This window comes from Canis aureus, chromosome 2 (genome assembly GCF_053574225.1).
Source record: "Canis aureus isolate CA01 chromosome 2, VMU_Caureus_v.1.0, whole genome shotgun sequence".
Lineage (NCBI taxonomy): Eukaryota > Metazoa > Chordata > Mammalia > Carnivora > Canidae > Canis > Canis aureus.
The window spans coordinates 23,113,231-23,128,317 of NC_135612.1; the positions used below are offsets into that span (position 1 = coordinate 23,113,231).

Here is a 15,087-nt window from a genome sequence, read left to right on the forward strand (position 1 = left end):
TAGAGAGATAAAAAAGTTTCCCTGATATTCAAATTTCTATGAATCTATCTACCAACAATTTAGTTTCTAAATTGAGAACTGAAGGTTTTAATTTTATGTAGTTTAATTTGTTCTAAATATATAACATTTAATTATATATAAACATACATGTATATATTTATCTACTTTGTGTTCTAATTAATGTATTGTGTTAATATTTAATGCGAGTTACACAAAGGATTCTGTAGTAGCTTAATTTGCAATACTTTTGTAAGTAATCAGATACAGAGGAATATAAAACAATGAATGATGTCATCAATGCTTTTTTCTGTATAAATACAGTAAGAATGTGTAACTTGACCAAAAGAGGAATGGGCATTAGCTTCAGCTCCTGAGAGGTAACCACCAATCTCTTGGGGTTTCCTATCTGATAAAAGAATCCTTGTTTATGTGGAAGAGTTTGGCAAATTGTTCAATAATTCCTAAGTTCTCTTTTTCCACAAACCTCTGCAGTTAAGTTTGGGTCATATGATGAACTTCTGTCCTAGAGAATGTGGCATATTTGGTCTATTTCAGATAGTCTGTGCTAATAATGTGATTTATGGTGGGTGGCCTTTGGTCACATGGTATCAGCTCAACTTCTAGAGGGAATGGAGTCTGGGTTCAGCCACAAAAGGAGTCAACCATGTCTATGTGACCCAGTTCCAATGAAATGCCAGATACCAAGGCTCAAGTGAATCTGATTGTGAATACTCTGTGTGTATATTACTACATGTCACTGATGGGAAAACAAGTGCTGTCTGCAAGTGCCACTGGGAAAGAACAACTTGGAAGCTCTATGGTCCTGATGTCTCCGGACTGCCCTTTGTGCATCTTTCCTCTCTGATACCAACTTATCCTTTTGTTGTAATCAGTCATAACTATGAGTATAATGGCCTTTCTGAATCTGTACTTCTAGTGAATAATTAATCCTGTCTATGGTCTTGGGAATTCCCAAACTTGCAGCTGGCAGGAGAAGTGAGAATGGTTTGGGGGACCTCCAGAATTTCACAAAGGCAATCAAAGTAGGCATTAAAAATGTTTAGACAATTGAATAGTCTCATTTACATTGAAATATTTATGTCATCCTTATTTCTTTAAAATATTCAAAATTTTATTTAGGTATATTTATTAAGGAACTACTCTGTTTTAGTTACTAAATATACAAAGCCTTCAGGATAATGATATGATCAACTGGAAATCATCCAAATTTTCATGAAACAGTGTGTATTGAGATGACGTCTGTGATTCAGGGTTATATCTGTTTTGTCTACTGCTGTATCACTAACACCTAATGCAATACTTGGCACTAAATCCTCCTATAGTGTTTTAGTCTGTTCAGGATGCTGTAGAAAAAATACCACAGAATGGGTGGCTTAAACAACCAAGATGTATTTCTCATAGGTTTCAAGGCTAGGAACTCCAGATTCAGCAGATTCAGTGTTTGGTGACAGTCAGCAGATTCAGCATTTGGTAAGAGTCTGCTTCCTAGCTCACAGTCTTCCAATTGGTGTCTCTCACATGGCAGATGGGGCTAGAGAACTCTGGAGACTTTAAAAAAAAATTAAGTATACTAATTCCATTCATGAGGTCCTTGCCTTCATGACCTAATCACCTCCCGAAAGCTCCAACTCCTAATACCATCACATTAGGGGTTAGAATCTCAACATATAAATTTGGGGGATAGGAATATTCAGTCATACTCTACAGATAAAACTGGAACTGAACTATGATAAATTAATTTTTTGGATATACTAAGAATAATCTATGCTACATCCATCAAATTTGTCCAGATGACAGTTGTATGGGTACTAAGATCAACATGGAAATAGAGGTTGCAAAACAAGTTGTGAGATACTTGAACACCCACACATTAAGGGAGAATGGATATGGATAAGGTTATGGATAAGGTTATCCTAGGAAAGCACACAGATGAAAAGGAAGATAGATAAAGTGCTAGGAATAGGCATTGCCCTCCACTGTTTGTTGCTCTGTTTCTTTGGCATCTGAAAATCAAACTAAAAAAAAAAAAAAAAAAAAAAGCTGCTAGGTCATATTTACTTTCATATACTACAGAAGTTCAAAGTACTCTGTTGAAGTCTTCACTCCTAGTTCTTAGTCAGAAGTAACATCACAACATATCTCTGAAACCAGGAGATCACCTATTTGGGTGGGGGGAAGGGAGAGGAGTATGGGAAACATTCTTCAATAATTCCTTTCCCAATTCTCTATGTCTCATACCTGGATGAATTGTTTTAATGTCTCGGAAATAATTGGCTGTAACAATAGACAGAATAACCCAATTGGCCCTTTAGTTCAGAGTTTTAATATTTAAGGCATTTGATATTACACTTTGATATTACAATCTAGGACACAAGGCTGTTTTAATACCAGAGTCAATTCTACACATTTTATAAATGTAATGTCTAATGGACTCAGTACACCGTCATGTGTTCACGTCAATTATCACTTCAGTCAGATAGATTAACTCAATACTTAGAAATTGTGTTGATCAAAAAAAAAAAAAAAAGGAATTGTGTTGATCATAATCAATAAAATGAAGAAGAGAATGAAGCCGTATATACCAAGTATACCAGGATAATATACTCTTAAACTATGATGAAATATTTGGAGGAAGTATCATTTATTGAAGTTACTAAGATAAAATTCACATGACATAAAATTAACCATTTAATATGGAACAATTAGCACATTTCCAGTGTCTTATTATGACCACCTCTATCTAGTTCTAAAATATATCCATCATTCCAAAACAAAGCCCCCTAGCCATTAAGCAGTTTGTCTCCTTCCCCACTCACCCCAGCCCATAAAAACCATCAATGTGTATTTTATCTCTATTGATTTGTCTTTTTTGGATGTTTCATGTAAATGTAATCATACACTAGATGGCATTTTGTGCCTGGCTTTTATTACTTAGAATAATGTTTTTGAGGTTAACCCACATTGTAGCATGTATCACTATTTCATTTCTTTTTAAAGATATTTTATTTTACTTTATTTTTATTAGAGAGAGAGGGGGAGAGGGAGAAGGAAAGGACAGAGAGAATCTGATGTGGGGCTTGATCTCATGACAGTGAGATTATGACCTGAGCTGAAATCAAGAGTCCATCGCTTAACTGACTAAGAAATTCAGATGCCCCCATACTTCATTTCTTTTTAATGGTGAATAATATTTCATTGTAATTATATACCACATTTTGTCTTTCCATTCACTCATTGATAGATATTTGGACAGTTTCTACCTTTTGGCTATTTTGAATAGTATTGCTATGAGCATGCATGTACATGTATTTGCTTATGTATCTATGTTAAATTTTTTGGGGGGAGGTATGCCTATTTAGTGATGGAACTGTGGAGGTCATAAGGTAATTTCGTTTGACTGTTTGATGAACCATCAAACTATGTCCACAGTGGCTATGGTAGCCATGTTGTATTCCCATTAGCAATATATTTCTTGATTATAACCATCATACTGGTTTTGAATTGCTTTTGAATTGCATGTCCCAGATGACTAATGATGTAGAACATTTTTTTCATATGCTTGTTGGGTATTGGTACATCTTCTTTGGAAAAAGTCTATTTAGTTATTTACCTGTTTTTTAATTGATTTGTCTTTTTGTTATTAAGTTGTGAGAGTTATTTATATATTTTGGATAATGGATCTCTATCAGAAAAATAATATATTTCAAATATATTACCTCACATGAAAAGTTAAACTATGTTATAGCAGAAGAAAGTCTTAAAATAAGGAAAGTTATTAAAATTTGGGCTTGTATTTATGAAAAATAAATGGGTTGAGTTAGACTTATCAAATAGGTCTCATCCATCCTAAACATCCTATGATTTCACTAAACAAACATTTTATCTAGGAAACTGACTTTTATTTTTTTTATTTTTATTTTTTTGAAAACTAACTTTTATTGTATGCACATTGATTACTCCAATATAAGTATTTTGCTTTTGTTTTTATTTTCCTGTTGATTCAGCCTTTTTAATTATTCTCCTTTTAATTTGTCTTCTTGCCACTGCACAAGTAAAAGAGCTTCTTATTTTCTCTGAGAACTGACGAGAAAGCAGTAAGTTTATTTTCAGGATCATGGATATCGCAAATCTCACCTAACAAAAAACTCATCCAACACAACAACCACAGTAAAGAAATAAGAGCAAATGCCTGTTTCTCACTTTTTAAATAAGTTTTGTTATTATAGTAATATTAATAATAGAAACCCATGGTTTTATTGATGTTTTAATTAGAATTATATATTACATAAAGTTGTCCCTAAGGCGAGCTTGGGAAAAAATTTATCAAATAAAGCTATATTATACTATGAAAAATAAACAACTATAAAAATCATTTCAAAAGACACCACTTTTATGACTACTCAAAAGACTGAAATATACCATAATGTGTATAAACAAATAATTTCTATGTGTGTTTTTTTTTTTTTTTTTAATTTATTCATGACAGACGCACAGAGAGAGGCAGAGACACAGGCAGAGAAAGAAGCAGGCTCCCTGCAGGGAGCCCAATGTGGGACTAGATCCCAGGACTCTGGGATCACACCCTGAGCCCAAGGCAGATGCTCAACCGCTGAGTCACCCAGGCGTCCCTATGTGTTGGTTTCAATTCCAAATATAACTGTACTAGAATTTCCATTTCAAAGGCATAAAAGAAAGAGAATATACACCTTATAAGTCAGCACTGTGATATGTTGCTTTTGTGTTGTTCAGTTCAAGTGAAAGCTGGAAAACGGGACTCGTCCCAGGACTTGCAGTTCAGACCATCTTTAAACATTTTTTTAATACTTATTTTATTATTATTAAGTTTAAAGAATGTCAGACTGCCACATGCAGTGCCTCATTTGGATGTGTATGGAGTCTCAGAAGCTTGAGTATCCTACATTCTCCTATAAATGGACCTCAAGAGGTTGTTTGAAGGTTCTAGCAAGGGAGCATAGGTACTCATGTACCCTTGACCAAAGAATTGTCTTCCTCTAACACAGAAATGTCGTCCCCTTCACCTGAGCATGCAGCTTTGGGAAAGATGCACATGGAGTGGTGTGGGGGAGGGGACACCAGCCTAGCGTGCCAGATCAGCCAATATAACCCTGCAGATCCATGGGGTGACAGATATTGCAGCCCAATTACTTTTACATCTTTTTTTTTTAAGTTTTATACACCTTGATTTCTAAGGAAATAGCAATAATGATAGCCTTGAATGCTATTAAAAGCAATAACTAAATTGTAGTAAAGAATTTATAATGATGCTTCCACAGTATTTTATGAAATTGAATACTAAAATATACTTTTTGAGTTTTGGTGTCAATCAAAATTCTAACCTACAGAAGTCATCTCTATTAACATGGGAATTTACTATATTTATCATTATTCTCTGAACTAACAGAGTGTTAATAATTAGAAATAAGCATCTCTCAGTCCTTGTTATTTTGAAATTATTTTTCAAAATGCAGATATTTTGAAAACTGTGTACCACTAAACTTTCTAATTACTAATCCTCCCCAAAGCTATTTTTATTATACTGTTTTACAGATATACAAAGAAAGGTGCTGCTTTTATTCTATCACTGGTTCTATTTTTAATTAGTAACTTGCACTAATTAGATATGACATGATTTATTTCTGTTGCTTGTACTTTCACCTGTTTATTCTCCTTTCAGTCTTTATCTGCAATCTAGCAGAAAAAGTCAACCTACTTTATCTACCCCTTTTGTTTAAGTTTTATTGATTAAGAGATAGAATATAAATTCACCGTTACTAGCACCTCTATATTTCTAGAAAGAAATTTGGCAATTAGTTCTTTTTTTTTTTTTTTTTTTTTTGGCAATTAGTTCTAAAGATAAAGATAAAACTCACTTCCAGATGAAATCTGTTGTCCATTTCAGACAGCTTCCTCATTAATCAACATCTAGACCCTTTCTCTCTTAAGCTCCTGTTTTATCCCCAAGACCTGTGTCACTGAGCTATTAATGGAGAATGAAAAATTTTCTATGTGGATTGTTCTAAAAGTCTTATTACTGGTATGAGATTTAACTACCCCTCAGCCTTCCTTCTCTCCCCCTGACTTACATAAGCATCAACAAAAGGGGGAGGGCAGCATATTTACTTTTTCTCAATATTATCTTGCTATGCTTTAGAAGTACATGTTTCACTCACCTAATGAGATGCTAAGTACAGTTATAACAAAACTAAATTATCAGTTTCTATGTATATAAGGAAAATGAAGCTTCTTTGTTTAATTGGTTCATTGTGATGGGGCCATGACCCTTTAGGAAGTCATACAGCCCAGTCATCCACCAAGCTCTTTGGAGACATCTAGCTGGAGACTAAGTATTTGTTCAGCATGTCCTAATCTTTACATCTTTATTTGAATCCCTGATCCAGACAAGTGCACCCAGGGAGACTAACCATGCAGATTCTGCCAAAGCTTCCCAACCAGATCACCCACCTGTATAAAAACATAGCCACTTTTGCAATGGCTCAACTGTACTGCTCCTCTGTGTTAATAAGTAAATTAAAAAAAAAAAAAAAAAGCTTCCTTCAAAAAATGCTATAAACGGAGAAAGAAAGGAGGCTATCGTGGCCCACTTGCGATTTTTTTTAGTTCATCTGCTCTTTCATACATAATAAATTTACTGTAGTTAAGTACTAACTATCCCAAAGTTCTCTTTTCAATATTTCCTCTGTCTTTAGCAGGATGGGACTTTCTTCCAATCTTTCTTTCTTTACTTCCTTCCTTAGATGGATATCTTAGCCTTCTAGCTCCTGAAGACCTGGTCAATACCAAATGTGGAAGAACAAATGTCACAGGTTCTGTAATCATGATGATGCTATGAAGGATGGGCACTGTCAGAATTAGCAAGAGAAGAGTGTGTAGGTCCTATAGACTTTAATTCTCTCACTCTGAAGTTGCATCATAACCAAACCTTTCTTTTATCCCATCTGGCTTTTCTTTCTCCTAAAGCCTACAGGATCTATACACAGGAAAAGCTATGTCTTCACTTTGCCCCTGAACTCCAATGACCAGATCCATGTAGCAAAGAATAACAACTGCCTAAAAGGTAGTGGGACCAAAAGATAAAAAGTGGCGATGATGAGGGTGAATCGAGAGAACTTAGAAATGGAAGAAGTTTAGGAGACTTGTATTTTTATGATCTCATTGGTTTTGTAAAGCAAGTGCATTTGGGATTTCTCAAGGAACAATCCAGTTCAAACTCATATGGCAATTCCAAAATCCGTGGCATCTTGGGATGCCTGAGTGGCTCAGCAGTTGAGCACTTGCCTTCAGCCCAGGGCGTGATCCTGGAGACCCCGGGATCAAGTCCCACATCGGGCTCCCTGCATGGAGCCTGCTTCTCCCTCTGCCTGAGTCTCTGCCTCTCTGTGTCTCTTATGAATAAATAAATAAAATCTTAAAGAAAATAAAATCTGCAGGACCTCATGAAAGCTTCAGTAATGATCCCTCTTATAAGTCATCTCATTAAATGAATATCTTCAAACTTGCAACTTTGTTTAGCACTATCATTGTAGAAGTCACTCTAGGTAATATTTTACTGCAGGTCCTAAAGTTCTGGGTGCTTAACCTTATTTACCAATGGAAACATCAAGGGGACTTGTTGCCTGGAAAGATGTGCCACTTTTTGGAGCCCTTGGGTTTGAAATGCACCTTAATAACTTTGATACCTGACCAACACCAGAGACTTCCCTCCATCTGTGCCAAATCCACCAGGTTCTCTTTGCCATCAAATGGCGGAGATAATGCCTCAGACCCAGACCAGAGCTGCCATCCTGCCCCAGCATGAAGAGCCTGTTATTACTGCACACCACAGTTCTGATTCCTTGACCTATTTGTGGGGCTGGATAGCAAAGGCGCAATCCCCCCTCCTTACCCTGTTCACCCCCATCCCACACCTCAATATCTACTATCCACTTTTCTTTCCTTTCCTTTTTTTTTTTTTTTTGTTTTTCCTGAGGTTAGGGAGGCACCATGGGTGAAGCCCTCTGCCCCTCAAGGCGTCGTCCAGGTAGTGGGTCGAATGTAGGGTTTCAAGTTCTTAACATAGGATATGTGGCTTCAGGAGTGTGGGGAGAGTAAGTTTGGATCTTGATGGAGGAGCAGGGGAAGGATTGGCTAGGATGCACTCAGTAAGCCTCAGGAGTGGTTCACAGAACAGTGGGATCTGATGGGAAGCAATGCCATTCCTCTGGAAGACCATCTACACTTCCAAACAAGCACATTTCACAGGATCTCATGCATTCCACTGGTCAGGGCCAGGGAATCCTGGGGGAAGAGGTCCAGGTGCCCTGAGACCCAGAGGCCCTAATTTCTGACTTGTCCACAGAAGTCTGGCTCCAGCCACCTCAGAAGCAAACCCCAGTTTTTGTGGAGGCCTTGCTACCCCCTCCGGTGCTTAGTCAGTGGTTCCTCTTCCCTGGGGCCCAGCCAGGTAAGGTCCAGGAAGAGGGTCTGGTGGAAAGGCAGTGGAGAAGAAATAAATGCTATTTAAACCCAACAATTAGCATATCAGTATTTGTGGATTGAATGGATTAATGAATGTAGCATCTTTTACTCTTCCATTGAGATTTTCTTGGATTAATTCATAATTCGGACAACATATTTCAACCTTACCAAAGAGGTAGACAGTTTTTAGAAGTAATTAATACGAGATTTTAGCTCAACAATTTTGGAGGAATAGTGAGACAACTAATAATTACTCTATTTCTAAAAATCTAAATATTTATATTGATATGACTTTTATTTTGTTTTTGCAAAAAATGATTGCTATCATTCTAGTCTTAGCCTTCAGGTGAAAAAAATGGTATCAATACTTCAGATTGTCCTAGATGATATGAGTTGATGAAAAAACGCTAACCTCCTTCTACTCAATATTTTTTCCCTTTCAAGTGTATGTTCATTGCATAGAAAAATAGTTAATTGAAATAAGAGTCCTTCTACAACTGAGAAAAATTTTAAATGGGGTATTTTGAAATTTCATATTTCAGACAGACTTGCATTATGATGAAAATCTGCTGTGTATCCTGTTTACAAGGTGCTTGAGGACAGACTGCTACTCATGTGATTTACTTAACTTTAATGCATGTGAATCCAAACACTAACAGTGTAGTTTTAAAGAGTAAAACACAGTACAAACCTGATACTATATTGATCTTATTTTTCTATTTATACATGATTATTTAGAGTATCATCTGTTTATTTTCTTTCTCCAACTAAGTTATTAGAAAGTGCCAGCTTATTAGTCAAAGGTTATCATAACATTTGATAAAGTGACTGGGTAAGGCTTATGAAGGATATGAGGATCAAGCTAGTCCTTGAAGAGGAGGTTTAATTAGGTAAATTATTTAGAATTGCAGGCAGAGGACAACAGTATATGCCACTGTGCAATTTTGTTTGAAAATCAGTTAAGTTTTTTCCCCTGTATTTTTAATGAATTCATTCATTTGCACATTCATCATTCAACAAGCATTCATAGAGTGCATACTATGTTCTAGGCACCATGCTAAGCCTTTGGGATACAAAATAAAATAATGCAGGGTTATCTACAGTTGTCTCCAAACAATTCCACTGTGGCCATGACATATGTGTAACAGATTTAATATACACCTGCATTATGCATTAAATCCTCACAATCTATAGGACCTCATCCATAAAGCAGGCTATTGTTGAGCAGATGCTGTAAACAAATGATGTAAAGCTAAGTGAGGAAGCACTGACAACTCTTGTGACTTACTGAGCCATTTAAAATGAGCAATGAGCCAAAGCAGGAGTCCTACAGAGAAAGAATCAATAATGAATACATTATCATGCATATTTCCCTAAGACAAGGATAATAATCATGTGGCATTCACTTCTGTTACTAAATAATTTTAAGGAGCCTTCCCTCCCTTCCCCATGGACTCTAGCATACCTATTTCTGGTACAAAATAGAGAGATCTCAACTGCTGTTAACACCATAATTTTGTTAGACTTCAGCTGCCAAGACATTTTTCAAAATCCATTGGCTCATTTAAACCTTCAGAGGGAAAATGGCAATTGAGCATGAGTTTTACATTAAAGTAATACAGCACTGACTAAACGCAATGTGGCATTCCACCATTTTATCCACTGTGCTGTAGCCTGAAAACTTAAGAAAGGATAAATAAGTATATTTCTTGTCTTCTCCCCTACCTTACTTTTCAATCCCATTTCAAACACTAACTTTGTTTTTGTTATATTACTAAAAGACTATTTTCATATCCCTTTAAATTACATCATTAAAAATATTAAGATGAATCTTTAATCTACTACCTACCTAGGTTTCTTATTGCTCACTATTGTCTTTTTCTGGCATTTTAAAAAATAAGCTATGATTAGATAGGAAAATTACATATATGTTCAGTAAGTGGTGATGTCATAAAATTCAAGGTTTCTTATTGCTCACTATTGTCTTTTTCTGGCATTTAAAAAATAAGCTATGATTAGATAGGAAAGTTACATATATTCAGTAAGTGGTGATGTCATAAAATTCAACTAGATTCACCAGGGGAAAAAAAGTTAAAAGAGAAACAAAACAATAATGCAGGTTATCCAGGACATCTTTTTACTCATAAGGGTTGAAATGAAAAACAAAAGCTGCTGTTCCCTCAACTAGATGAAACCAATACATTTCATAGATTGAGAATCCTATCCAGGCAGGAGTACATCTGTATGAATGTATTTTAGACTAACAGGATGTTGATAATTGCTGAAGTTGGATTATGGGTACATTGGCCTTCATTGTGTTATCTCCTGCATTATGGTGTATGATTGAAATTTTCCGTAATACAAATTAAAACTTAAAAATGCATGCACAATCCATGGTCCTCCAAAGAACAAATGATTATCGCAAACAAATCTGGGGAAAAACAAAACGTGGTTTTCATCCTACATGCTCTGTAATGTAATTCATCCATATCATTTAGTTGCTCCTTGGAAAAAATATAATTTATTCTGTTGTTGAAGGAAATAATAGTTGCATTGGTTAGGTTCATGTGTCACTTTGACTAGATTGTAATCTCCACTCATCTGTCAAATGCTAATCTAGGTGTTGCTGTAAAGATATTTTGTAGAAGTGATTAATATCTATAATCAATTGGCTTAGTAACAGATTATAATAGGTAATCTGGGTAGGTGAGAGAATTGTTTCAGTCATTTGAAAGGTCCTAACAACAGTGCTGAGACTTCCTTGTAAAAGAAAGTCTACCTGTGTTCCTTCAGCTAATGTCACAGAATTCCAGCTGTACTTTTCGATGGCCTGCCATACAGATTTTGGTTTCCTAGGTATTGCTTACAATTATGCAAGCAAACTGCATAATTTTTAAGATTGCAAAGATGAAAAAGAATTATAAAGCTTTAGAGATTTTATAAAATTCTTAAATTTTTGTTCTCAGATCATACAGAGTAGGCAGCTTTATAGATGCAGTTAGGCTGAAAGGTCTGCATATGGGGCCAAAATAAAGCATTTCAAATCATTCAAAGTACACATGGTTTTGTATATACAAACGACTTCCATGGTCTAAGTGTATGCTAAAATTTGAGAATCATGAGGTAGGAAAATGATTTAAAAAAAGTCTATCGATTGAGGTCTGCATTTTCAAACCATTTTCCCTTTAGGACACTTTTATGAAATTCCCAAAAGTGAGTAGTTGATGCAGGGAATTATAAACTTGAACCACAAAGTTCAAACAATTCTTTTTTAGTATTGTCTCTGTTACCCTAATACATATTAATATAGTATGATTTTATGAGGAGTAAACATAGATGTATCTTATTGGAGAGGAGGAGAGATTTTTTTTATATTACCAACTGAAGATAGAAAGTATTTAGGACTTGATTTCAAAACATCTCCTGATTTAGCTGATGATAAGAAATGAAATAGGACCTCATTTTACTTTGGCACTTTAATTCCTGAAGATGGAACTCACCACAATGCACTCCTCACTGCCCAGCTTCAAAGAGAAACGTCCCACATCCATCCAGATCTCTCTTCAGCATTAATAGGCATTACAATAAAATTTAAAAGAATAAACTGCTCCCTTATCACATTTGGCAATGGACATCGCTAAAAGCTTGTATAAACCAACACATTCTCTATTAACTTGGCACTTTGTTATTGTAAATTCAAGAAATAAATGTCATTATTTCCTCTTGGCCACTGATTTTACTCAATCTAGGCAATTTTCCATTCTCTCTCTTGGGACTGACTTCTCAGCGTGCCTCCAGATTCTGGACAAGATGAAGATAAGTCGCATTACCTTTTACACCTCATTAGCTTTAACAAATATGTAGCTGGCACTTACACAAACCGTATCTTACCTGCTGTTTTGTTCCTCACTATATTGCTTTCCTGCTGTTTTTACAGGTGGCATTTAGGCATGCTATTCTGAGAGATAGCATCTCACAGACTTGTGGTTGCAAATCTGGGGACAAAAGTTAATTTGGAAAAAAATACAATTAAAATATTGGATGTTCATATAGCACAGAATGGAAATATATATTTAAGCCCACTGACAACTGCCGAAATCATTGGAAAGAAACCATTATTGTCTTCTTTTTGCAGATTATTGTTTTAGTCTTAAGCCTTTTAATGAGAAAAGTAGGCATGTTTTTTAATTCAAAGAAATTCTCTTTTTTTTTCTTTATAAGAGTAGAATATGCTATCATCATTGTTAAAATAGACAACACTTTCATCACCTTCACGTATCATTAGATACAGTGTGGATCTGCCACTGCTTAGTGTTAACCTGCAATGGTTTCCAGTAGCTGAAAACAATTTCTAAGGTGTGTCCTTTTAGGGTGATAGTGGAAGTGTGAAACCAGGTATTTAATTTGGAAAAAAACAAAAAAGATGAAGCTAGAGGCAAAGTTAAATGTAGATCAACCCTTTCTAAAACAAACAAGTAATAAAATAAACTCTTTCTCTTTCCTTTGATTGATTAACTCAATCATTCATTAATAAAAAATAACTCATTAAGTTAGTAAATAATTATTCTTACCATGTGCCAGGCTCTGGGGACACAGTATCTTATAAGGCAAATAAGACCCTTTCCACTAAAACCCATTCCCAGAAACAGTGGGTTGAAGATGTGAGAGTGGGATTTGTGAAGTTAGGGCAAGATTCGGTTGTTACGAGTAGGAAATAGTAAAAACAAGTACCATAGATTTTATTGTCCTGATCTTTCCAGTAGGACAGCCATCATTTTCACAGGTAGCTTCAGACTTGGGTTTAGGTCTCACTATGGCCAGCAGTCTGACACAGAAATAGACAAGAGACTGAATAGATTTCTTAAAATAGAGTCTGAATAAATGTCTCCAGTGAACTTCCCTTTTTAGTATATACCCTCCCTCACTTTTTCTTTCTTTTCTCTCCTAAACCCATTCCTCTTGATTCTCTGTCCATTAGCACATTAGGAGGATTCTCTGGGGAAAATGCTGCATGGCCAGTCTCATCTTACCCTTGACGGAGGAGGGTCTCTGGACAGAGATCATGGAACCAAATTTAACATTAATATTAACATTAACATTTAGTTGCTCTAGTGTGTGAAACCCTTTTTCCTATCCAGTATTATGAGAAATTTAGATTATATCCCATGCGTCTGCCTTCTCTCTCAGCTTTTTTTTTCTGTACAATATGCCAAATATGATACTACTTACTTGCCCCCAATCAGGGAAAAACACCCATAATTTCTTTATTTTAAATAATTATTTGACAATGAAATAAGAAACAAACAAAAAGAATGAGGAAAAAAATGCCACAAACTTATCCTTGTTAAATTGGCCTAAAAAAAATCAATGTGATGCAACATGAGAACAGTTGTAGTCAGCGGCCATATTAGAAATTCCAGGTATTTTATTTCCATTGTTTCTAGGCAAGTTACATTCTAATTTGAAATAGCAAAAAAATAAATAATAATAATAATAATAATAATAATAATAATAATAAAGAAAAAACAAAACAAGTAAAAACAGTGCTGCCACTGCTAGTTAATGGATAACAGTCTACTTCTTTGAAAATTATTTTATACGTTAGCTGAAAGGAGTCTTTTGTGTTTGAATGTGTAAAAACAAAGCCCCCGAAATTTTACTGCTGTCTCTCTGCTACTTCGGATTAGGCAGTCTCATATTCAGTGTCAAATTCACCTCTATCCCCTACCCCATTATCTCCAAAAAGTCAAGCACATATTCTCTTCCTTTCTGGAAGGAAGGAACATCACATTTTCAGTGCCTGAGTTACTTTTTCCAGAGAACAATAAATTATGGATTAGGTGAGATTTCATAAATAAAGCCAAATATAAGCAGGTGATTAATCATTCATTTCTGGTTCACCTTGAGAGAACAGTACAATGATAACAAAACCAAAACATTGACTGTGTTTCCTGTTCATTATGTGCAAGTTTAGTGGATACATGCTCTGTACAGTTCATAAGGATTCTTGTACTGTTGGTTGAGACATTTGCTGTGGAAAGTCACCTAAACAGGGAAAAATGACATCTTGAGAGTACCTACTGTGTATCAGCAGTTTTATATACTTATATGGGTTACTGTGCCAAATGTCAATTTTTTCCTTCCTTTTTTTTTTTTTTTTTTTTTTTTTAAATAAGGCTTATATGACTGGTTCTGACTCTGTCTGCATTACTTACTTGCCATGCAATCTTAGGCAGGTTTTTTTGACCTCTAGTGCCATTTCCTCATCTCCCAAATGGGGATAATACAGGAAATTATTTCACAAGGTGGTTATGAGAACACATAACACATATACCATATCATTCAGGGTTCAACCAGAGAAGCACAACCAATGGGAGATATAAACATACATATGTATAAATGCATTTGTTACAGGAAATTGATCTTCCTGTTGTCTCTGTCTGCCAGAGCTCAGAGTCCGCAGGGCAGACAGTCAGGAAAGGAAGATGGATGCAAGATGGGGAAGATGAAGGTCAGGCTGGACCCCACAAGCTTGAGCTGGAGCCCCAGTGGGACCCCAGTCTGGTCTTA

General features: G+C 35.5%; 1 long non-coding RNA gene across 2 annotated transcripts in view; it reads right to left on the reverse strand.

Moving 5' to 3' along the window:
- Positions 1-1,415: 1,415 nt before the first annotated feature.
- The window catches only part of LOC144294226 (uncharacterized), a 203,537-nt gene continuing 189,865 nt past the window's right edge, over positions 1,416-15,087 (reverse strand). The window contains exons 5-7 of one of the 2 annotated variants that reach the window (XR_013361689.1): positions 13,249-13,342; positions 12,409-12,512; positions 1,416-1,569 (exon numbers count right to left, since the gene is read on the reverse strand). This is a non-coding gene — a long non-coding RNA (uncharacterized LOC144294226). Of the gene's footprint in view, positions 1,570-9,670; positions 9,845-12,408; positions 12,513-13,248; positions 13,343-15,087 lie in introns of those variants that run through there. The other variant, XR_013361688.1, reaches the window with a different exon arrangement.